Here is a 26145-nt window from a genome sequence, read left to right on the forward strand (position 1 = left end):
TTCCTGATCTTTGCATTAGAAGTATTGAGGACTTCAACACCATTGCAGGTTGATTTAAAATGGAGAAGAGGAAACATTTTTTTGGATATAGTCCTCAGAAAGATGAAGGGAGTCATTTATGGAACAGAGGCTGGTAGGTTGCAAATATAATGAACACGAGAGAGATTTCTGCAGAAAGAAGCAGAGGGATGGAGGAAAATGAATACAAACATCCATTATGGTCGTTAATCAGCTGAGGATTTGCACAGAACAGGACAAGAGATTTATCTAAGTATTTTAATGTGTTTCCTTTATTCCAATCTAAGTGCAGAGTTTTAATTAATAAATCAGTTAATACATTGAGAGAGAAAAGAAATGGGAAAGAGAAAAGGAGAAAGGGAGATGAGAATATGAGCTATCGCTAAGCTGGAGCAACCATGTCAGCTCCTCAGCGGAACAAACCATGCAGTGGCTTGCCTAACATGGATCTCCACCTTCTCTTCCTCCTATCCAGTAATATCCAGGGAAATGCTCCTCCCACTGGGGAGACTCACTGTAAAATTACATGGCAAAGGGTGTGGGTGTGAAATTCTATTACAGGAGAGTGAAGAATTGGTACTAAAGATCAACCTGCCACAGAACTCTATACTGAGCCTTCAATCTCCCCACTGGCATGTGGAGAAAGTTGAATGGTATTCTGCATTAATGGTTGTAGGCAGTAACCTTGATGATGTAGAGGGAGGCTTCCCTTGGTGAAAACATCAACTCCACATAACCTAATATTCTGGTTGACTCTGGCCCAAGGCATTGAAGGTCCTATTTAAAAAGCAAATTATTTGAGAGGCATAAGCCATTGTCACTCAGTGATCTACCGAGGCAGGATGCATCACAGATGTATAAGTCAAAAGATGGATAAAGAATGAAGAGTTTGGGTCTGAATGCAGTGATGCAGCTTTGGAGTCTGAGTACCTGATATCAGGCCTCATTGGAGTGCCATAAAAGGAGGGGCTAAAGATATTAAGATGAGACAAACTACCTGCACCAGAGACAGAAGGATGGTTAGAGAAATTTGTCCAGCCTTATCGCAAGTGGATATGTTCAAAAATTTCATAATGGATATAATCCCTGGGAGGTCTCATCTATACCATGGTTGTAATTACCATCTACAGGTCAATGCTTAAATTTAAGTCTCTTGTCTGGTCCTTTTCTTTGGCAATATTCCTTGGTTTTTGATGCTTAACTTCAAAAGCTCACAGATCTTCAGATCAGCTGAGCAAGGCAGTGCTCAGCTGGGTCAGGCTGGACCCAAGCTTCAGGTTGTTCAGGTCAGCTCCCATGTGTCTTCATTCTGGGGCTTAGGCTGGAGGGCCAGTGGCTACCTAAAACATACTCTTCTCACAGAAGCTCAAAAGAGCGCAAGTGGATAAATCAAACATGAAAGTATATTTAAAGTCTCTTTTTACATCTCATCCACTAATATTATACTTATCAAAGAAAGCTACATGGCCAAAGCCAAGATCAATGAGGGGAAATGCTCCTCCCACTGGTGAGTCACTGTAAAATTACATGGCAAAGGGTGTGGGTGTGAAATTCTATTACAGGAGAGAGAAGAATTGGGAGTAAAAATCAACCTGCCACAGAGCTCTAGCCCCATCTATCCAGCTGCCTACCGGAGACAAATGCGTTTGGATACTGCTAAGGCACATTAAATTCGATGTGAACAACACCGAACCTGTAATCTATCTCCTCCTTACCCCATTCATGCACATGCAACCCACTGCTTCTCCAGTGTTTCCCATGTTGGTGAATGGTACCACCATCCATCCACCCACCTGTGTAAGCTCGACTCCAGAAGTCATCCTTGGCATCTCCATCACCCCTCCCTAATTCATCAATCACCAAGTCCTATTGGTTTATCTCCTAAATATCTCTTGAGTCCATCCACTTTTCTCTGTTTCTAATACTATCCTTTCCTGGAGCTACCATCATCTTTTGCCTGAGCTATTTCAGTACATCCTGACGGGTCTCTTCACATCCATTCTCACCCATTTCTATTGTACCTTTGCTCTATATACAGAATGATCATTTAAAAATGTGTATCATCTTAGTCTTCTGCTTAAAGCCCTTTAGTTTCTTCCCATTGTCTTTAAAATAGCTACAGAAGGCCTTAACATGGCACCCTATAGGGTCTGCATGATCCAATCTGTTCCTGACTCTGCTGCCCTGTTCTATGACACTTCCGCCTCTTGTCCCTGTACTCAGGTATTACCCCTTCTACTCCTTGACAGCTTTCAGCTCCTCTGACTTAGATCCTTTGCCCACATTGTTCTCTTGCCTAGGGATCCACTTGATCACATGCTTTGTCTGTTTAACTTTGACTCAGCCTTCATAGCTCAGCTCAAATGTCACCTCCTCAGAAAAGCTTCCTCTGACCATTGATATTAAAACAGTCTTCATTATAAACTTTCTAGGTACAGTATACTCTTCTTTTTTGGCCCTCATCACAGTTTTTATTATTATGTGATTCCCCAAGAAGGAAACACAAGTTAAAGGAAAATTAATGAAGGGAACTAGTTATAAAGATGCTGGAACTTGTGGGAAGCAACTGTTGATGAAAACCACTGCCATTCCTGGGGCTGGAGGGATGATGGGGAGAGAGACTATTATCAGAGCCCCAAAGTTGGGGATGCCTGGTGGGTGCTGGAATCTCGGGGGAGAAGCCACATAGTGGGAGTTAGAGCCACGGCCAGGGCTGTCCAAAGAGACATAGTGAGGGAGGAGAAATATCTCGTGGATTTCCTCCTCCTATAACCCTCCAATCCTGGTTTGTGGTTTGCAGAGCTTATTCCTGTCACAGCAGAATCTGTGAAAAACTGGGTAGATGCCAGGCTTCTGTTTTCCAAGGAGAATATCAAATAATGGAGTTCGGTGCCTCCGAATTTGAGCAACATGTAAAATCTGATAAAAATCAAAGTGCTTACATTCATAACTATCTCACAAACTGATTGAAATAGATTATTTGCAAACATGTTTTTGGTTCTATTTCTAAAACTTGTCATAAAAGTATTTTGAACTGTTTTTGGGAAACTCTTATATTTTGGGGAAGCTGTCTTGGAAATTACAACTTCCAGGAGAGGTTACTGTAACCATAGCCACAGGTAGCATGTGGTAGTGGCAAAATCTGGAAGAAAGTGAGATACATTTCCAGGTGTCCTTTCTAACTAATTCTACCTTGTTGTGTAAAATTGTACCTGAACCTCCCTATGTTGGCGTTGGTAGTAGTGTAAAGCAGGCAAAGACCAGGCTCCCTGGGCCCGTGAATGCCCCTTTCATTTTGTGTTCTTTCCTTGACATCCTTCATGACAAGTGTCAGAGAGACAGAGGTTGTTGGGCAAACATTCCGGTTACTGTCCCACTTCTTTCAGCATCCTCACAGGTAGGCAGGGTTATGTGACTGGTTCTGGCTGCTAACAGGTGTGATTATGAATGATGTGTGTCATTTCCAGGCCAAGGTATAGACAAGCTGCCACAGCGCCTGATTTGGATTCATGTTGAGATGCCCAGCTTAGGTCACTGAGGCACGCATGGAGGAAAGTTGCTCTCAAGAGTTATATGGACCCACAGTAGACTTTTTGTGAGCAAGAAAGAAAACTCTGTTATAACTACTGAGATTTTGTTCATCAGCGTATCTTCGGAGCCTGAAGATTGCCTGGCACAGAGTAGATGCTTGATAGACTATTTGTGAAATGAATGAACAAGAGAGAAGTGCTCTGTCCATGGTCATGGATGGAACCCAAGGCTGGATGGGAATTGAGTTCTGCCTGGAGCAGCATGAGAACTAGGGGAGTCTAGAGGCCTGGCTGATTGGGACGGTGGGAGCATTGTTCTCAAAGAAAACAGGTGGAAGTGGAAAAGGAAAGCCTACGCCTGCAGTGTGCCTTAGAGCCAGCGCTAGAAGTCTGACACTGGTTAAGTGGTTACGAAATCCCTGGAATCCCCTGGTTAGCACTCTCTAGCAGGTCACCTTTCTTGTTCAAGGGCACACAAAACCTGTGCATGCCTGGCATAACACAGGGAAAACTCGATTTCCAAATGTGGCCCCCAAAAAGCATTTCCTGAGGCTTTGCAATATTTCTAAATATTTCAGAAGCTGTATGGTATTTTGGATTTCTGTCCATAGGACTTACAAGAATTAATAAGTGCACCATTTTGATGAATTGCCTGTTGACTATATTGTTATGAGAAGTGACAGAGAAAATAAATACAAATGAATTACATTTTTGCAAAATAAAATAATCCCTAAAGTAAATATTAAGTCTGAGCTGCCACTGCTTAGGCACCATTTAAGAAACTTGCAGCCTTCCACTGAGGCTTTGGGTGCTTGCTTGGCCCCAGCGTCTGCTGCAGCTCACCCTGTGACTTCACACAGGTGCAGCCTGAGAGCGCTCAGCCCCAGCAGGGGAGGGGTGGGGGGTTGGGAGTGGGGGGCGCCCTGGTTGCAGTGGGAGGTGCTTGGAAGGTGCTTAGACTACTCAGGCAGGCACAGCCAGCAGGTGTGGGGAGCAAACCTGGGAGGCAAGCCTTTGGTCAATGAAAAATGGAAGTGGGGAATCAATACATACTTCCCCCCCCACCCCCCAGACAGCTGGCCACCCAGAGTCTCAGTCATTTACAAGGCTTTATAAAAGAGTGTCCCTGGAGATCCAGCCTGCGGTGGCCAGCTTGGTGACCCTTGCCTGTCTCATTCCCTTCTCCCTATTCCTGCCACCTGGGAATTGTACTCTCTGATAAATATTAGCATACACGTTTTGCCTCAAGCTCTGTCCCCTGGGAATGCAGCATAAAACACTGTCTAAATATTGTCTCCCAGGAGTTATCATAAACATCAAAAGACAAATGGGACTTGAAGGTTAAATATTTATTGTGTGCACATTTGTTTTTCACATTTATACCAAATAACATAAAGAAAAGCCAAATGCTTTGAGGATCCTATGGAAATTCAGTTAAAGCCTAAAATTCCTGCCAGCACAAGTGTTCTTTCCCATGAACTAGAGTAGGTAGACCATAGGAATTAATACTTTCATTAGCAAGCTCTTTATAATTTCAAGAATTTTTCGGATTACCATCTCTTTATACCTTTGTACTAATACTAGTTTTACATAAGGGGAAATGGAAAGTAGGAGGTTTAATTGACATATTCAAAGACAAAGAGTAAGAAGGCCTCCAAACAGGGTGTAAATGATCCAAGTTTTCTCCTCTTCAACCAAGGTTTCTCGCCTTATCCTTCCCTGCTTGCTTCTCTGGACCCAAGTCTGTTGAAAAGCACACAGAGAGCTGCACATGAGAACCGGAGGCAAAAAGCGAGCCACTGGCCGACATGGGCAGAAAAATTCAAATGATTTTTCACTTAGTAACATTAATGTAAATAAACCTCAGATTTCAAATATGATCCTGCTATCTGTTAGCTAACGTAGGTGTTCCGTTTGAGCTGTTTCTGTTCACGATGATTTGTCCTACGACAGAACATTAATAGCTTGGCTTGAAATGTAGGGGGGTAACAAAAGAGTGCAGGTATCTTGTGCCAAATTATTGCATGCAAAACCTGAGAACCAAGGAAAAGAAAAATATTGATTTAGAACATAAAGAGGAAGAAGAACCAGTAAAGACATCTACAGTTATTTCAAGATCAGAGTCGTGAGTCCAGAATTTTATTTTGCCATCTAAAGAGTTGTTCAAAAGACAGGACAGGTAAATTCCTCGTGAGGGTGTTTGGTTGGCATTCACACTGAAAGCAAGAGAGTGATTTAGGGGTCACAGGTTAGAAAAAGGAGGATGTGCCAGAGGGTACCCTTGGGGGACTTAGTATCTGAGCCCAGAGTCCTTCCGGCATCCTTGGATGGAAAAGATAAGTTGAAGACATAGAGGAGGTTTGTTGACTGCTTTCCTGGTGGGATATAGAAGGGCTTCAGGAGTCACCTTTGGGGGGACAGAGGTTCTCCCCAGCAAAGAAGGCAGGGTTTCCCCTAGCTCACACTAAGGTGCATCTTTGCATGAATTAGAAAAAAACACGATCCCTCCCAGGGGCTCTTTTGCTGTTACCCTCATGTGATGGCTATTCTGCTGGTCACAGCTCTCCTCTGATGGAGACCACTGCTGAAATCCCCACTGGCCTTAGGAGGACCGATAGTGCTCTTAGGAGCCCTCCCAGCACAGCTGAGACACGCCGTGATGGTCCTTCTAGATAGACTTGGCTGTAAACGGGAACAGAACACAACACGGACTGAACTTAATGACTTCAACTGCGAGGGCCAGTCTTAGTTTCCAGAGAGTCAATCTAGCTGAAATTTCCCTTAAATGGGTCCTTGTCACTTAGGTCCTGACCTGCAGCCCTGTGGCAGAGACCACTCCAAATCCCCCTCCCCAGAATGCACCCAAACCCCCACTATCCTTGGGATTTTGGCCTAATCATCCTCTTCCCCAATTGCGAAGTACTTGCAGTCCAAGGGAGAGAGAGAGAGAGAGCTTCCCTTGCCTTGTTCATGCCCTGGGACTAGCCTCTTGGAAGGATGCGTGACAGATGATTTATTCCTCTTAGAGAAGGCAGATCACTCCCTTACTCTCAGGACAGGATCTGGCCCACAATTCCTTCCCCATACTGGTTCATTGAGCCATGCAGCACACCTGTGGAGACCACCCATCCCGTTCCAGGAGCAAAGTGCCGGGGGCAGCCTCCATTAGCGCCGGTTTTCTCCAGCAAGAACAGAAAGCAAGTCTGTTCATCTCCTGAAGCAGCCCGGTCTTGCTGCTCATTTCCTATAAATAATTGTTTAGTTGAGAATTCACATGCCTCTCTCAGGAAAGCCACATGTTTCAAGCACAGGACAATCTACTCCTGTTTTAGTGTGAAGAATTTAACAATTCAGGGATACACTTTGCTAAAACATCCAATTTACATTGCTATGCCATTTACTTGGTATTTCAGTCTTAAGTATTTATATTTGCTACACACAAGGCTTCCCTGAGGGCAGTATCTGGGTGCTTACCTTACATTTGCAGGACTGAAAAGGGTTCTTTCCAGAATAAAAAGATAGGCCACAAAGATAAATTATGGTTTCTAGAGCAGAACACCAGAAACTGCAAAGAACCGCATTATGACAGGTTTCCAGCTTTAAAACACTGTATCCTCAGTTCCTTCTGGAATAACTCACATTTATCCAACGAGAGCATTGAGGAAAGCCTTCATCTGGGGTGTCTCCAAGGAATCGCTCCTTTTCCTTCCTGCCAGACCCTCAGTCTCACTTGATGTTTGGTGATTATTTTTGACATACACCCTGGTCCATACCTCACACTTTTACAGACCCAAATATTTATTTGTGATATTCCAGATGTAGGGAATTTTCTGTCTAATTCTGACACAAAGTGCAGCGTATGTCAACTCTTTCTACCTCCCTCCTTATTTTGATTCCCCTTAGCTACAGTAGAGATCCATGTAATTATGAGATGTAGAGAAGTTTATTCTTCTCTAACACATAGTCTGCAGCGTCTGATCTAGCTTGTGTCACTGAGTGACTTTTGTCAGGAAGAGGGTAACTTCCAAATTGAGCATCACCTGAAAAATCTCTCCCATGCTACAGAAAAAAATCCATCAGGTTACTCTGATTTGTAGTAGCTTGGAATTAGCTACTTAACCATTTTAAATTAATCTGTACCTGGGATGAAATTTCTTTTACTTCATGACATCAATGAAAACCTTACATGACCATGCCCCTGTATTTCTCTTCCTCACATCTTTCTTGGATTCTGAACTAGTTTTTCAAAATGTATTTGGATGCCTCAAATGTGTCTCAAAACCTAATGGCTCAAAACCACGTTCACCATCTTCCCTGACAAATCGGCTTCTTCTGACTCACTTATATTAAAGATGAGTTAAACCACTCGCTCATCTGTCCTCACTCCTCTGAGACTCCTCTCACTCACTACTCGTATCTGCTACTTGTTACCAGCTCTTGATGCCTTTCTCTCTTCTCCGTTCCACTGGTCTCCACCATGCTTCCTTAGGACTCCTGCAGCTGAGTGATGATTTACCACAGACAGTAAGTGCATGGAGTTCGGGCTCACGGCTTAGATTGGGTCCACCACATTCCGTCTGGACTTGGTCAAATTATTTTACTTCAGTAAACCTCAGTTTCCTCATCTATAAATGAGAAATAATATTAGTATGAGGATAAAATGAGATAATGAGAAAGTGTTTGTAACAGTACATGACACATAGTAAGTATTAGCCTAAACACTCCGTGAGTGTTTCCCTGTCGTATCACCCACTCCATTCTGGTGCCATCACAACAGAATGTGTGGTGGCCAATGAGTGCTCAGTATTGTGAGATGAATAAGAAAGAGCTCATTGTTACAACGCCACCTCTACAATCTCCTCTCCACAAGCCTTCAGAGCATGGCAAATTGTATCATTGTTAAAAGACGTTCCTGCCCATCTCTCTGAGTTGCAGGGTTGGGTCGGGGAGAGTTGGTTATCTTTCCCTGCTCTGCTATCAGGTGTGGTTGTGTGAGTTGCTTTGGTTAATGAAATGGGAAGGGAATGTCCTGTGGCATCTCCAAGCGGAGGCTTTAAGGGCCCGCATGCAGTTTTCTTTCTTTTCACTACCATTGTCTGTGTGTGTACGGTGAGAAGACTTAAAATTTTCTCTGTTCGCAACTTTCAAGTGTATAATGCAGGATTGTTGGCTCTATTCAGATCCCCAGAACTTCTTCATCTTCTAACTGAAAATTTGTACTCTTAACCAACATCTCTCCTTTTCTCTACCTCCTAGCTCCTGCCAACAATTGTTCTACTCTCTGTTGTTATGAGTCCCACTTTTTAGATTCCATGTGTAAGGGGGATCATACAGTATTTGTTTTTCTCTGTTTGGCTTATTTCACTTGGCATCACGCCCTTCAGGTTCATCCATGTTGCAAATCACATGTGGTTTTCCAGCTTGTCTTTCCCTTTGTTGAAAGACCTGCGGTGTTCCAGGTAGAAAGGAGGTGTACTGTTAGTGGGTCCTAGAGTGAAGCCAAGTGGAACTGAGCTGGAGTCTAATTGTATCAGACAGGTAGAAAGAAGGAGCAACAAATTAGTATTCCCTGCTGTGAGCCCCTACAATTCTGAGATTGTTTGTGATCCTTCTTTATCCTGGCTGATCATTCAGAAACACACTCATGAATATGTTGCTTTCCATTAGCTACAGAATAAAAGCGTACTGTCCTTAGCATGACATACAAGGACCTTCAAATTTGGTCCAGCGATCCGCTCCTCAATCTACTTCTCCTGGCAGTCCGTACTGAGACGTTCTCTGCTTAATCCACACAGAAAATTTTAACCTCAGAACATCACTCTGAAGACCTGTTTCCACCTCTCTGAGATCCTGCCTGTCCTTAGCACCTGACTTAAGGAGAAACAGAAATCTCTTCTCATTCTAGTGAGTTCAAGGTAGGATTTATAGCTAACGACTAAGTGGTTTACAGATTCACTGGAAAGACTAAGGAAGCCAGTTAGCAGAACTTCCTAGGAAGAAGGTCATACCACAGCACCGGCTGACAAGGGAGCTGCTGTTTCCACCACATTCACCAAACTGCCCTTCCCGCACGGACGCAGCCCCTCCAGCTGCCTGCTGCTAAACCGTGCCACCTCTGGGACCACTGACCCAGCGAAACTGGGCTCTTGGCTACACCCAGTTCCATGCTCAAGCCTCTCACACACGCATGTGGTTGGCAAAGTCCAAATCACACCCACAACCACCAGCTGCAAGGTCATCTGAGAAAGGTTGTTTTTAACTCCCAGACCTGCAATCCAGAAAGGCATCCTAGAAAGAGGTTGGAATAAATGCTGATTGGGTCATTCCTCCATGATGAGATCAGTCTTCTAAGAAGAGAAAGAGACCAGAGCTCCCTCGCTCTCTCCATCTCTCCCCCCTACCCCGACCCCCCGGGGATACAATGAGAAGGTGGCCACCTGCAGGTCAGGAGGAGTTCTCACCAAGAACTGAATCAGCCGACACCTTGATTTTGGACTTTCCAGCCTGCAGAACTGTGGGAAGTAAATGCCTGTTGTTTAAGCCCCCCACCCTGCCCCAGCCGAGGTATTTTACAGTTACAGTAGCTCAAGCTAAGACAACCCTCAATAGAGAACCTTCATGCATCTTGTTTCCTGAAGACCCCTTGAAACGTGTAGAACACGGATCATTATTGCCATCTCTGAGATGAGAAGCCTGAGACTTGGGCACGTCACATGGTGAAGCCAGGACCAAAACGCAGGTTTGCTAGATGCTCGTCCGGCGCCCTCCCAATACGCCCAGGAATCTAAATTTTTCTAAGTGCTAGGCCCTGAGACTTTGAAAGTCTGGGGTGACAAGTGCAGCTGTGGCTGTTTCGCTGCAATAAGGTGGCATTATCAGCGGTGCCGAGAGCTCCCCGAGGAAAAGCCCGCCCTCCGACAGGGTGGAGAGTCAGCTGCCGGGAAAATAATTAATCCTCAGTCCTCTGATTCCTATTAGGATAGTGTCTCTCTCATTTGTTATCTTTAAATGAAGTGAAGTGGGCGCTATCAGAAAAGTGGTGCTTCCTCCTTGGCTTGTTGGGAAGTTGGGGGGAAGCAAAAATATTTTCCACATTTTGATTTTCACTGGAAATTTTCACCGGAAGAGATAAGTCTTTGTGGGCCATTCATATGCCTAGAAAATCCTATTTGCTGTTATACAAATCTAACCAGAAAAGAGAATTATTGATTTTCCTAGGAAATAATGAAAAGTCATTAATGCATTTATGCCTGTGCGCATTTAGGGTTTCAGAGTGAGAACGCTATTACAATGTTTTCAGTAGCATTTCTAGAAAATGATTCATTCCGGGGCCAAAGAAGAAATAAATTTTAAAATTCGAGAGTCTGAAATATTAATTTCAGAGCCTCTAAATCTAGAAATTATTAAATCCTGGAATGTTTGAACCAGAGGAAATCTCAGAAATGATCGGTCTGATGGAATTTAACCAAATTTAAAGCAAGAAAACTTTTTGTTCAAATAAGATTTTATGGAAAACTCCCAACCAGATAAGACCAACGCTGTTCTGAATGAAGTGGAGCTAAGTGGTCAAGCCTGACGCATGTGGCCACTTTCTCACAATGCTCCCACCCACCCGACATCTCCAAAGAAACCTAGGCTTCAAAAAACCCAGTTCCAGAGGCACAGAGATTGTCCAGCTCAAGGCCATGTAGGTAGTACCAGCACTGGAACTTGGACCTACGCCTTCTGATTTTTGTACTTTCCTTGAAAAATCCCTGGGACAATATATTCTTTGGTGACTTTTGCTGATCTCCCTTTGCCCCATGTCCAAGCACTCACACCCACTTCTCACTGTAGCTTGAGAGCCATCCCTTTTTGCTAATAGATCTGCTGGAATTCCTCTGTTCTTGTGGGTCTTACTTGTGGGTCTTCCAGGTCTTGTGGGTCTCCCAGGTCTTGTGGGTCTTCCAGGCCCAGCCCCTGTGCAAGGGACTCAGGATGCCTTGGTGAGAAGATATTGTCCCTGACCTTAAGGGGTGGGGGGCAGGGTACAGTGGGTTGTTGAAAGGGAAACCCAGAAACAGCCAGAGGAATGAAAAGATAAAGACATGGTCTTTAGAGCAAATTCTAATTAATCTTGGACAACTCCTGGGACATGATTTTTGTGCTCAGCTCACCGTCTTCTTCTAGGGTTTGAATAGTTAAAAAGATGGAGAAAGATAAACCAATCCTTCCTCTACCCAAACACCGCTCCAAATCCTTCAAGGCAATGGCAGTGACATCTATTTACATAAAAATTAAGTTAACTGATAGAATTTTCTCAAACTGAAGTTTATCTCCCAAAGTATTTCTTAACCTTTGGTGTCTACTACTGCTTGTCTGTCACTGAGAGCTAACAGATGGCAAAATTAATGAACAAATAGCAAAGGAATATTTATGCAAAACGTAGAAGCAACTGATCCTACTCAGGGTAGCAGCTTGTTTCTTTGCGACCCATGGGATCAAGGCTTTATGCTACATCCATCCGTACAGTATAGGCTGTCCTATGTTTGGGGAGGATAATTGTTAATTCATATGATAATGAGAATATCAATTTTTATCCTTATATATGCTTAGGATATCTCTGCATCATTGCCCAGAAGCTGGTAATCATGGTAGTGTCTGAAAAGATAATAGGTGTTGGAATAAGAGGTGGGAGAGAGACTTCATTGCATATACTTGCTTACATGTAGAAATTTTTACCACGTGCATCTTTTCAGTTTTCAAAGAAATTAAAATGGAAATACATGTGCTTTAAACATACGATGTTGGGGTCTCACCTCACAGATTCTGAGTACGACCTGGGCACTGGGGCTTTTAAAGCCTCCCCAGGTAATTAGAGAATGCAGCCAAGGTCAAGAACCGCTGCTCTCAGCTATTATCAGAAACTCTTACTATCAGATACTGATAATTGTAAATTATTTAAGGCAGGTGTTCCTAGCTTTTTTTGAGAAAGGAAGGGCTCCTTGAATGTGAAAAACTTTCACAGCCTCTCACACCACAGTTGACATATTTTTGGTATGTGTTGACTGAAAAAGATCAAACGTCCAAAGTTACTATCAATTAATTTCAATAAAACTGAACACATATCTGAAAAATAGTAGTAGGTATATAAATACAGGTAAGAAGCAATGCCAATGCTCTTTATGGGTAATTCTACATTTTTGTATCTTCTCATCTAAGACTTGCATATGTACAGGTACAAAGTCTCCTTGCAAAATTCCTGGTTCCTTAGAAGTCCACAGTCTACAAAATAGGAAGCACTGTATTTAGGAATTGCTTTTCCTGGACAAGACTGTAGGGAGGCACTTTGACCTCTTGGGTAGTACACAGCAAACAGCAGATGTTTCCATAGTGTTGACTTGAGATCTGCTTGTTTTCTGTTATTGCTTTATTTTTTTTTTTCTGTTATTGCTTTATTTAAATTTCTACCCACGTTTCAGCATTCCCTAGAATACAAACTCTGCCTTGCAATCCTGTTTGCAAGCTTTGCCTAAATATGCACCAGGCTTTCCTCTCTTGGTAAGTTTGCCAGGGGCCATTTGCCTTGCTTGGAATGATAGCAGAGCACATATTCTCCTCCACCTCCTCCACCATGATGATGGCCCTGCTCAACCTTCCTTTTCATGAAAACCCCTCTTTACACCCTTCTTTAATACTGTGAGGCCACTAGCCCTTTACCTGTTCGAAGCCAGTCTGACTTTTCTCTTTGAAGGTCTCCTGGTTCCTTTGAATTGGATGTCAACAGAAAGGCACTATAAGGATTTTTCAGAGCTACTGGCTCCTTTACGGACCCCAGGGAACCTTTGGACCTCCTCTGTAGAATGACAGTATGAATATGAGAGCTTCATCAGAAGCTCATTAAAAGTAGAAAAATTGCCAATCCTGAACGCTCCATGCTATGTTACCCCCAATTTTGCAGTTATGAATTGCATTTACTCTTTTTCACTTCCAATCAACCATCAAGTTTATTTCAAGCAAAATTAACATATGCTAATCTAAGAACTATTCGATATATTGGATTTTCTTAGATATATTACCACACCATGGTACTTGGCATGATTTTTACTAAGCCTTACACATTTTCCTGTCAGTTCTGAAAACTATGGATTTTTTTTCCCTCCCTTGTGCATATCTGACTCTGCCTTAGAGTTAAAAATCATTAAAGAAACAGAAAAGCATTTCACCCCTTGAACGTGCAATATATACATAGTTCAACTTGTACCCACTTTGCAAGCAAGCAAGATTCCAGCCATCCATCAACCTGTAGTAACTTTTATTTAATTGTATTTTAAAGGCATATGAGGTGACAGTAGTTGTTGGAAAAAAGCCTAAATAGCCACATCACAGTTAACTAATAGTGCTGAAGGGTTCACCAGAATTTGCTTCTAAGTCCTCGAGAAGAATGGTTTGTTCTTTTATAGAGTTTTCCTCTTTGGCTGTTCCTCAGCCATCTCTGTGAAATCATTTTTATAGTGAAGTTTTTCCCTCTTTCTTTCTTTATATTTGTTTTATATAATCATAAAAGTAATACATGTCTATTATGGAGTATTTTGGAAGAAAAAATATGCATTTTTTAGAAAAATCCTTAAAATTGCCATTATAATTTACTATTCAGAGATAGGCATTAACATTTGGTTGCATTTCCTGTTCTCCTTTTTCTGTGTAAATGTGGGTGTGTGTGTCTGTATGTATATATATATATATATATATACAGACACACACACGCACAAATGTATAAACAAAATAGGAGCATATAGTATGCATATACATTTTTGTGTTCTGCTTTTTTCCCTTAAAATCTGTTATTAACATTTGTTTCCCCATCCATGTCCTCTGTTCTCATGTTCTCAATGCCCCATCTCATTTCCTACCAGCCCCCGTGCTCAGAGTTTTCTCAGTCCTCACCTTGCTGCCCCCCAGTCTATCCCCAGGGCTGCAACCAAAGCATTTTTCTCCAGTATGGTACCAATCACCTCACTCCCATATTTTAAGGCCTTTGACATGTTTCTTCGTTGCTCACAGGGTAAATGCAAGTTCCCTTTAGTGTCTGCATGAACTTCACCTCCCGACTCAGGGTTCTCCTTCAGTCACAGCCAGTTGCTCTCTCTCTCCACATATTCCGTGCTGTCGTAGCGTTTCTCGGATATGACCCACAGGCCGCCTACCTCAGCATCCCAGAGGAACTTTTAAACAACATGGAGTCTAAGGTGACACTATAGGTGCCCTGAATCAGAAATGCTAGATGTCACTCTAGTTTTAGTTAGGTCTCTAAGTGATTTTTGAATACCCCACAACATGGAAACTTCTTTGCTAAGACCACCTAATAGAAAAAATTAAAATCTATCATTTAAAGTCACTTCTCATCCACTTCATACTTCATTTGATCCTCATTGCATTGTTCTGAAGTTGGTTTTATCATCATTCTACTCATTCCACAGATGAGGAAACAAACAGATGAATTAAGACGTTAAGAGATTTGTCCAATTCACACAGCCAGTAAGGTCTGGAAATAATATAATATTCAAGCCTGCTCTTTCCAAATCCAAATCCTATGAGCTTTCTACTATACATTACCAGCTTCCCACTTTGACCTGTAAAGAGAGAGACTTTGTTCTATGTGCCTTCATCCTTCAAGACCATGGTAGACATTGCAGATGCTCTCACCATAGCCCCGAACACTCACCTTTCCAGTACACATGGTTGGTTGGCCTTCTGCAAGCACCTAGTGTTCTCTGTTTAACATCTTTCTCTTGACCTGAGCAAGAGGCAGACTCGAAATGCAGGGAGCTGGAGCTCCCAGGAACCAATGGCAGATGGGAGCTAGAGGTAAATACTCTAGCCTTGTCACCTGGGATGGGGTGAGGGGACTTTGAGATGTGTTCTACAGAGACTCCCAGAGGTGTTCAAGTGGTGCCCTGCTTCACAAAGCTTCCTTCGATCCCCTCCCTTCTCTCTCCCATCTCACTTTCTCATTCTGCCTTGATACTTTCTGGGGATCACCTGCCAAGTAAACTACTTGAACTCACATCTTGTCTCACGGTCTGCTTCAGGAACCCAACTTAAGACAAAGGCCCAGCTTAAACATGGCTTTTGAATTTCAAGTGACAGAAACACAAATCACACAGTGATAGCAACAACAGAAACTAATGCGTGGCTGAGAAGTCCAGGTACAGACCCTGCTTCTGACACAGTCAGCTGCACACATGCAAAGGTTGTTAACATTTCTGTGGCTCTCTCTCTGGCTCTTCACCTCTCTCCCTGTCCTGACTTCTCTCTGTTTTGTTTTTCTTCATATTGTTTTATTCTCAGGAAGTAATGCTGTGCTGAGCCATGTTGGTACCTGAGGCAAAAGGAAAAGTGTGTCCCCCATTTGTCCATATTTGTATATGTTTTTGATGTCTTAAATTTTTTTCCAGAATTAGATTTTTATTTTTTTGTTGTTGTTGTTTAGTTTTTATTTCATAGTCATAAATTTAACTCTGCAATCCAGCCAGACTTGTAAGGGAATAAGGAAAATATGGAACCCATAGAATTGTAGCAAGGACACAAAGATTATAGGATGTTTTGAGCAGATGGTAATAAAGGGGTGCTCTCCTGAGCCATAGAAGGAATGGTCTGGCAGTTAAAATAAAACACAAGTCAGATCTATTAAATTTGTCCGCAGTTAGTAATAGTGATCTTGCTGGTCTTGTCATTCCTGGAACCCAAAGCGCTCCATGGCTTCCATAATATACATGTTATCTTTCACTTTGCCAAAGACCACATGCTTGCCATCCAACCACTCAATCTTAGTAGTGCAGATGGAAAACTGGGAACTGTTTGCGATGTGTCCAACATTTGCCATGGACAAGATGCCAGGACCCGTGGGCTTCAGGATGAAGTTCTCATCATCAAACTTCTCCCCATAGATGGACTTGCCACCAGGGCCATTATGGTGTGTGAAGTCACTACACTGGCACATAAATCCCAGAATAATCCTGTGAAAGCAGGAACCTTTAAAACCAAATTCTCTCCCCAGTGCTCAGAGCATGAAAGTTCTCTGCTGTCTTTGGAACTTTATCCCAAGGGCTCACTGTCCATGACTATGTCAAAGAACATGGTGGGATTGACCATGACTGGGAGGTGCAGGTGACTCTGGGATGGTGGCATTTCAAGGTCCAGAATTAGATATTTAAAATATTATTGATGATCTTGCTTCCACTAATGTTAAATTATAATAATCATCTTCAGAGTAAATAAGATATTTATACTTAAAATATTATTGTGAGTTTTAATACAAATGCTTTTTAATTTTTTCAAGATTTTCCCAACTATTCTAATATTCTGGGGAAAAGCTAGCCATTAAAAAAAATATATAAAAACATGCATCTAGAGGACACATTTTTCTTTTTACCTCAAGCTCCGATAGGGCTCAATATGCTATTATCTTCATTTAAAATTCTGATATTTTGTCATAGGTTATTTTAATTAATTTTTATTTTTAAAGTGTAAATTTAAGTGTAATCTATATATTTCTTAATCTTTTTGGTACATACTCAAATTTTGCTAACTGGTGCAGCCACTGTTGAAAACAGTCTGGAGGTTCCTCAAAAACTTAAAAATAGAACAATTCTATGATCCAGTAATCAATCACACTACTGGGTATTTACCCAGAAAATGCAAAAACACTATTCAAAGGAATACATGGACCCCTATGTTTATTGCAGCATTATTTACAATAGCCAAATTGGGAAGTGGCCCAAGTGTCCATCGATAGATGAATGGGTAAAGAAGATACATAAAAAAGAATGAAATCTTGCCATTTGCAACAACATGGGAGGAGTTAAGAGAGTATAATGCTAAGTGAAATAAGTCAGTCAGAGAAAGACAAATACCATATGACCTCACTCACATATGGAATTTAAGAAACAAAACAAATGAGCAAAGGGAAAAAAAGAGACAGAAATAGACAAACCAAGAAAATAGACTCTTAATTATGGAGAACCAACTGGTGGTTACCAGAGGGGAGGTGGGTGGGGGGATGGAGGAAATAGGTGAAGGGGATTATGAGTCACTTATCGTGATGAGCACTGAGAAATGCATAAAATTGTTGAATCATATATTGTACCCCTGAAACGAATAAAACACTATATGCTAACTATCTGGGAATTAAAATAAAAAGACTAATAAAAATAAAATAAATAAAATGAAATAAAATAATTTTAAATTAAATTAAATTAAAAAATTAAATTAAATCAAAAGTAGGTGCTCCTAGCTCATGAGCGCTTCAACAGAATCAGCCACATCCCTCCGATGGCTTGATCTGTCCAATGGTTGTTCCTGCTGTTAGTTTGGCCATATGGTTAGCAGCCCAGTCCTCTGCTGACTGGGACTGCTGTACCCTACCTGTAAGACTCTTGCTCTTAGTCTCCTCCATACTATCCAGGCACTCATAACTTGATTACATTCGGGAACCGGGGAGCTGGGGTCTCTCCTAATCATGATGGTAGCTGACGTTGTTTTCACTGAGCAAGTTATTTCAGAAAAAAAGATTTCATCCTAGGATTCCTTCCTCTTGAGATATAGAATTATCTACACGAGGGCCAGAATTCCTCAAATTGTCCTGTCCTCTCAAGACCTCACTGCCCATCTTCTTCCTGCCTTTGAACACAGTATTTAGCCCAGGGCTCCGCAGAAAAGTGCACTGGTTCCATTAACAGGGATAACAACTGACACTTTGCATTAAGCTGATCTCCCCAGGTGCCCCTCAGCATCTCTTATCCATGGGATCGCTTCCTACACACCCAGGGCCACCAAGCAGCCCAGTGCCCTAGGCCACTCTCCTGCGCAGAGAGAGAAGTCAGTTACCTAGGGCTCTCTGGGACAAGTCCTGCTAACCATCTGCTTTCTCAAAGGCAACTGCATTTCCTAGAATCTTCAGAGAACTCCATCTAGTTTTCTCGGACATATGGTGAGTGAGAATATTTTAAAAAATTAATTGTATTTTTATATCCTAGTAGTCAATAGTCAAATTAAATTTAAGAAAATAATTCCATTTACAATAATATAGAAAAATATGAAATCCTTAGGGGTTACTCTGACAAAAGCTGGGTGAGACCAATACCCTAAGAACTAAACATTATTGAGACAAAATAAAGAAGCCCTAAATGTATGGAGATGCGTAGCGCACTTACAGATTGGAAGACTCATTGTTGAGTAGTCTGTTCTCATATCTATAGATTCAACACAGTCCTTTTCAAAACTCCAACAGGTTTGTTTGCAGAAATTTAAAAACTGATTCCAGGGCACCTGGGTGGCTCAGTCGGTTAAGCGTCTGCCTTCAGCTTAGTTCATGATCTCAGGGTCCTGGGATCGAGCCCCGCTTGGGCTCCTTGCTCAGTGGGGAGCCTGCTTCTACCTCTGCCCCTCACCCCACTTGTCTCTCTCTCTCTCTCAAATAAATAAAATCTAAAAAAAAAAAAATTAAAGGCTCATTCTAAAATTCGTATTGAAATACAAATGACCTCGAATGGTCAAAAGAACTTTGCAAAAGAGAACCAAGTTAAAAACTCAAACTGCTAATGGAGGCAGTCTGTGGTATTGGCTTCCTGATAGGCAAATTGATCAATGGAACAAAATGCAGAGTAAAGAAATAGACCTATATACATATGATCAATTGAGTGTTAATAAAAGTGCAAAGACAATTCAGTGGAAAAAAGATACTCTAACAAATGGTGCTGGGACAATTAGATATCCATATGCAAAAAAATAAAACACGATTTTCCATGCATGCCTCACACCATATACAAAAATTAACTTAAAATGAATCATAGGCCAAAATGTAAAATCTAAAACTATAAAATTTATAGAAGAAAACATAGGTGATAATCTTTGTGGCTTTGAGTTAAAGATTACTTAGATAAACCACTAAAAGCATGATCTGTAAAGTGAAAACTAAGTTGGTCTTCATAAAGATTAAAAATGTCTAGTCTTTGGAAGTTACCATTAAGAGAATGAAGAGTCACACCTCTGTGAGAGAAAATATTTGCATTTTAAAAGCATATATCATATAAAGGACTTGTATTTATGTATGTATATGAGTTATTATATATAACATAATAACGTGTTATATATTATATATAAATATAATAACATGGATAAATCTCAACATAATTATGCAAAGTAAAAGTAGCCAGATTAAAAAAAGGTGTATACTTTTGATTCCAATTATATAAATCTCTAAAAAATGAATACTAACCTATGGTATTGAAAGCAGAGCCATGGTTATCTGGGTGGGATGATGGGGTGGAAAGGAAGGAAAGGAGGTCAGGAGGGAGGGATCAAAGTGACATGAGGAAACCTTTGGGGGTGATGGGTATGTTCATGTCAAAAGTTATATTGTGCACTTTAAACATGTGCAGTTTAGGGTGCCTGGGTGACTCAGTCGGTTAAGCAGCTAACCCTTGAATTCAGCTCAGGTCATGATCTCAGGGTTATGAGATTGAGCCCCAGGTTGGGCTCCCCACTCAGCGGGGAGTCTGCTCCAGGATTCTCTCTCTCCCTCTCCATCTTCCCTTTCCCCCACTTGTTTGCACTTTCTCACTCTCTCTGAAGTAAATAAATAAATCTTCAAAAAAAATAAACATGGGACGCCTGGATGGCATCTCCCCTCCGGCTCAAGTCATGATCCGAGAGTCCCAGGATGGAGCCCCATGTCGGGCTCCCTGCTCAGCAGGGAGTCTGCTTCTCCCTCTCTTCCTGCCCCTCCCCCTTCTCCTTCTCTCTCTCAAATAAATAAATAAATTCTAAAAAATCAAAATAAAACAAAACATATTGATGTCTGAACTCTGTATAGGCAAAACATTTTTACTAACATGGTAAGGAGTAGTTTCAGTCTAATATAAAAGGTCTAGAGTGCGGGGCCTGGTATCAGACTATTAGGGTTTAATTTCTGCCTCTCTCACTTGCTAACTGATTTTGGGAAATTACCTGCTCTGTGCCTTTTTATTAGCTGTTAAATAGCAACAATATAGTTGTCATCATCATCATGAGTTTCTATGAGTACATGGAAAGTGCTTGGAAGAAGGCCTGGCACGTAGCAGGTGCTCAATAAAAGTATTATCTGTTAATAATTTTTTTAAACTATTAGTTACATAAAAAGGCCAATAAAATACCCAAATCCCTTACATCAAAATGTTCTAATTATTTATGAGTATTAATTAGAAAATTATCTTTTCAGAGGGAAGGGCTGTTTGATATCAATCAGCAACCCTAGTCTCTAGGCTGGAACCTGATATGTAATTGGCAGGCAATGAAGATGCCTGGGGCGCTCCTTTCCAGGACGTAGGCATGCCTTGTTCTTTTTGCCATACAACCTCAACTTTCTTTTTTTTTCAAAGATCTATTTATTTATTTTAGAGAGAGAGACCGAGAGGGCCAGGGGAAGGGGCAGAGGGAGAGGGAAACAAGCAGATTCCCCGCTGAGTGGTCAGGACCCTGAGATCATGAGCTGAGCTGAAATCAAGAGTTGGACGCTCAACTGATTGAGCCACCCAGGCGCCCTCCATCTCAACTTTCAATCCTTGCCTCAGAGCCTCCCTTCAGAGACCATCCCGTGAAAACAGCCCATCATGCCCTATCACTCTTCCGCCCATTACCTGGTTTCTTTCCTCCCATCTCTTACCATTATCCCAAATTATCTTTTGCCCTATCTATTGCCCTACTCTTTTTCTTCTTCCCACTAGAATATAAGGTTCATGGACTCAGGCAATGTGTTTGTGTTTTTATTTGGTATTTTATCGCATCAATGCCCAGAACAGAGTTGGGAACATAGTATTTTCTGTTCTTTTTTTGAAGATTTTATTTATTTATTTGTCAGAGAGAGAGAGAAAGAGCACAAGGAGGGGGCGCGGTAGGCAGAGAGAGTTGCAGACTCCCCGCTGAGCAAGGAGCCAGATGCGGGACTCGATCCCAGGACCCTGGGATCATGACCTGAGCTGAAGGCAGCTGCTTGACTGACTGAGCCACCCCAGTGTCCCTTCTGTTCATTTTTTAAACATTGTATTTTAAGGATCTATCAATTCACAACCACTTGAAAATTAGAAAAACAAAACAAAGTGTAAAACACAAAACTGGACCTTTACCACAGGCAGCTTGAGGGACACTGATTTAGTAGGACTTGTTTACCATTTCCACACATACATAAACTGAGCCCCAGGAAAGTTCAATGACTTGCCCAAAGGCTAACAAGTGGCTACATCATAGGACCGGCAGATCATAGGACTGTCAGATCCCGGGACCGGGGTCTTGTGTGCTTTACTCCCTCGCTGCTGTGGAATCCCTTGCCTTTAGCACGATAATACATCGAGCTTCTCGGGTCATTCAAGTGTGTGAGCTGTTCAACTCTGGCTCATAGGGGACCAACAGCGTGCCCCTACTCTGAATGTTTCCCCAGGCCACGGCCACAGACGACACCCCAGAAGTTGAGCTGCAACAGCAGGGTTCTAGCCCTGACTGGCTGGCGAGCAAGGCCTGGAGTTTCATTAGTCCTGGATTCGCCTTGCTAAGTAAACATGCTTATTTGGTTTTAATATATTAGGCTTCGCTACTCAGAACTAGATTAAACTGTCAATCATCTCCCCCATATTTCATATTGTTTCCTCTGGGCAGGGGCATGCGTGATGTTACACATGTCTCGCCAATAAAACAGCCCTCTGGATTGAAATCTGTTCAGGACTTACAGCAAGATGTCAAATTAATTGTACTGAAATAATGAGTTAGCACCAAATGCTAATTAAATATTGATGAAAGTCATACTTTCAATTATCTTCATTATGGCCCCATGTTTTATGTAGGCATTAAATGCTTGCAGTACAGCTACGTCTGGTAATTAGCTCTGCACTATTAAAAAAAAAAAAAGCCCAAGTTATTGCCCTCCATATTAAAAGCACTTAGAAACCACTTGGAAAATGGAAACTCTGAAAAGAGGCAGTACTTTTTTTTTCTGAAAATGTTTGAAATTCTATGAATGCTGTAATTCCTATTCATAGTAATGGATACTCTCTCTCCTTTTTTTTTTTCAGCTGGATGGATTGGAAGTCAGAAGGGCCCTCGGAGTCGCCGCTGTGCTCTGCTGAGTCATGGCTTTTTCCGCTCTGGTTAACTTCTGGCAGCCTCTCCTTTTACACACCTACCGGCCTTTACCCTTTCCCTGCCTGGAGGTGCAACGGCTGCCTCTGGGCAAATAGGACCACTGCTCCGTTTGTTGAATCGTGATTCAGCTGCTCCTTGGAGCGCAGCCCTGGCGCTGCTAGCATTAGAATCACCTGGGTCACTATTTAACATGTAGACTCCCCGGCCCCACAGGTGACCCGACAAAGGAGGAGGAGGGGGCCAGGGACGTCGTGAATGATACAGTTTGACATCGGATACATCACGACATTTTCCTTCCTGGCTGCAGAGAGGAATGGATGTGGGGTCTTTTAATAGCGACCTCAGCGGTCTTACAAGGGCCACGGGAAATACGTGTGTGTGAACATGTGCGCACAAACACATGTTCCGTGATTCTAATGTGCGGTTAGGGCAGGGAACCGGCATAACGGGCCCTTAAACAGTACGTACACTCTGCTCTCCTTTCTGCTTGGAAGATTCTTCCCACTTCTGTGCCTGAAGATTTCTCTTTCCATTCACTGTTAGTGATGCACTTTTTTGGGAAATGTGAACAGACTCTGTGCTGGTTGGTCATTTGTCTGTTTTCAAATCCACTCCTTTCAAAATAAAACACCCTCAGAGGGAGAATCAGGGGCCACTGGGACATCTTACCTCAGAATCCTGACCCTACCCTTTATTGGCTGTGTGACTTTACATAAGTTCTAGAACTTCTCTGAGCCTCAGTTTCCTCATCTGGGAAAGGGAGGTAATAAAATCCGCTTCCTCGGTTGACATGCACACCAAGTGAGATACTGTACAAGCACGCGAGCCAGGGGCTTGCTCTCCCGCGAAGGCGTAAGACAAGGAGGCTGCTATCTGAGCCACCTGACACGTGTGAAAGGGCTGGAAGAGATTCATAGTAAATACTCCATAAATGTCATTTAAAAAAATTAATTGGCTTCTCCAGCTGTTCTATATTCATTCACTGAGTTGGGGTAGAAATAGGAAAAAAAAAAAAAAAGGAGCATTAGAGGGAACTGGTTCTGTCAAGGAAGGCTTCTGCTTGTGGCACAGTCTAAAACATTCTGCCTGCAGAATATGGCTTTTGCCACTCCCCAGCTCCCAGTCCTCCAGTAGCTTCCGTGTGAAAGCCGAAGTCCTCACCTTGTATGGTCCGGTCCTGGCCATTTGTTTAGCACCAACTCCACCAGGGTCCCCTTGCTCACTGGTTTCAAGCCACACAGGTCTTTGCGCTGCTCCTAGAGCAAGCCAAGCAATGGCCTCTCAGGGTCTTTATGATTTCTGGTCCCTTCTGCCTGGACCCCTCTGCCATCATTGCATTTATGGCTAGCTTCCTCATTTCACTCTGATCTACGCCTAACTGTCACTGCCCCAGAGAGTCTTCCTTGGCCATCTGTCCTCATCACCCTGTCCTGCTCATCTTCCTAGCATTTACCTAGACTACTGTCTGCTTATATCATCATCAGTCTACCCTTCTAGAAAGTAAACCCCATAACAACAGGGACTTCATGGATTCACTCATGTATCTAGAAGACTGCCTGACAGGGATGGAATGAATTCATGCCCGAAGGCTGGAGGTGAGAAAGGAAAGATTATAATCACTCTTCAGGACAGGCGTGTCCTCACCATTGCTCACATGGGCTCACCTCACAGATGGGAGGCGGTTGCCGCTGCGAAGCCACAATATCCCTAGTCACAATTACGATCTTTCCCCTCAGCCCGCCTGCTCCCAGAGGATCCTGTCTCAGTGAATGGCAGCAGCACCCTCCCCATTGCCCACATTAGAAAGCCAGGAGTCTACAAACAAAACAAAACAAATTAAAAAAACAAAAAACAAAACCCAAACCTGGAGTCTTGCTGGGGGCACTCCCCTCCCTCACTGCCTATGTCCAATCCATTAGGAGACTTGGTGACTTTGCTTCCTAAATATTTCTCAAGTCCATCTGCTTCTCTCCGTCTTTATTAACACTCTAGTCCAAGAAATCATTACTTTATTTCTGCATCTTGTAGTACTTACTACCTGCTTGACCCTCTTTCCAGGCTTGCTCTCCAACAACTGTCCTCTTCACAGAGACCTGAGCAATTGTTACAGAATGCAGAGTTGATTATGCCCTGCTGTCCTTCCCTTGCTTAAATATTTCCATGATTTTCCATTGTTCTTAGCACCATACTGAAGTCCTAAATTTGGCCAGAAGTTTTGGTACCATCTTGCCTTTGCTTCGTTTCCACTGGGTGTACTGGCTCCTCTGGCCTTGGGCCGTGTTTCTAAATAATCCAGGCACCTTCCTAGCTCAACCTGCGTACTCTCATCACCCTCCCGCCTGGTTGCCTGGTTTTAATTAGTTAATCTCTCATCCTTTAGATTTCAGCCCAATTATATTTCAGGAACGTTTCCTGATCCCACAGGCTATGGACTGATGTGAACCTTCACAGACAAGTGGCTTCTTCATCAGGGCGTTTACCACAGTTGTAATCAAAGAGATTATGCACTTATGCCTGTCTTTCCTACTAGATTATCAATCCTAGAGACGTCCTATACATTTATCTTGTGGGTGTTTTTCCATCACTTTCTAGAGAGTTGTGCATGGAAAGCACTCAATAAATATTGTTGAATTAATGAATATGACCTCACTTCGAGTGGTGGACCTGCTGGGGTTAGAACTTGGCTTTGAACCTAAGGCTGCCAGCTCTTAACTACACTTATGTTCTTTCAGCCAAGGGGCCAGAGAGAAGTGGGGGCTGGAAGTTCTGCCTGGAAGCAAGAGCTGGGAAGCATCGACTCCGGGGGCCCGTCTCAGCCCAGGTGCTTGGAGCCTGCTGTGTTCTTCGTCGTCCCCGTCAGACCCCCAGACTGCTTAGATTCTCACTCAGAGAGTTTACCTTTGCTTTTTCACTTCTGTCAACTTTTAAGGCCATGACAGAATATCACCTTTCAGGAGGCACACTGCCTCATTTGGAGCTGTGAAGATAAGGGAAGCGAAAGCTTAATTGACGGAGAGTGACGAGGAAGGTGCTGCTGTGTATCTGAAAATGAGGTGTGTGAGCCGAAATTGGATTTGTGGGGATAGTAACAGCCGAAACAGGCCACGCTGTGAAAGAGCAGCTAAAATGCGCTCACTCACTCACTCACTCACTCATTCATTCATTCACTCCTTCCTTCAGTCACTCCTTCCGGTGGTGATAGAGCTCCTATTATGTACGAGGCACTGATCCAGCATGAAATATATAACCATGAAAATGATTGTGATAGTGTAGTGTGAGAGAGACAACGAACACATAAAAATGAAATATCTAACAATATTAGGTAAAGGTAAGCACTTTGAAGAAAATTAGTGTAAGGTAAGGAGATAATAGAGAGGGAAATGGGGTTAGGTTAGTTTATATTTGTTTGCTCGTTTATTTATTTAAGGTTAGTTTAGATGGGTAG

The 26145-nt window shown here is 42.5% G+C and overlaps 1 long non-coding RNA gene and 1 pseudogene across 1 annotated transcript; both read right to left on the minus strand.

Annotated features, from left to right (window-relative positions):
- Positions 1–4882: 4882 nt before the first annotated feature.
- On the minus strand, positions 4883–25003 carry LOC123782444 (uncharacterized). Its single transcript, XR_006776972.2, has 3 exons — positions 23862–25003; positions 7980–8173; positions 4883–5291 (listed from the first exon to the last, which is right to left on the minus strand). It is a non-coding gene; the product is annotated as an uncharacterized LOC123782444 (long non-coding RNA).
- LOC123782433 (peptidyl-prolyl cis-trans isomerase A pseudogene) lies at positions 15615–16750 on the minus strand (annotated as a pseudogene).
- Positions 25004–26145: the final 1142 nt, after the last annotated feature.

Source organism: Ursus americanus, chromosome 1 (assembly GCF_024610735.1).
Source record: "Ursus americanus isolate L20-20 chromosome 1, mUrsAme1.1.p, whole genome shotgun sequence".
Lineage (NCBI taxonomy): Eukaryota > Metazoa > Chordata > Mammalia > Carnivora > Ursidae > Ursus > Ursus americanus.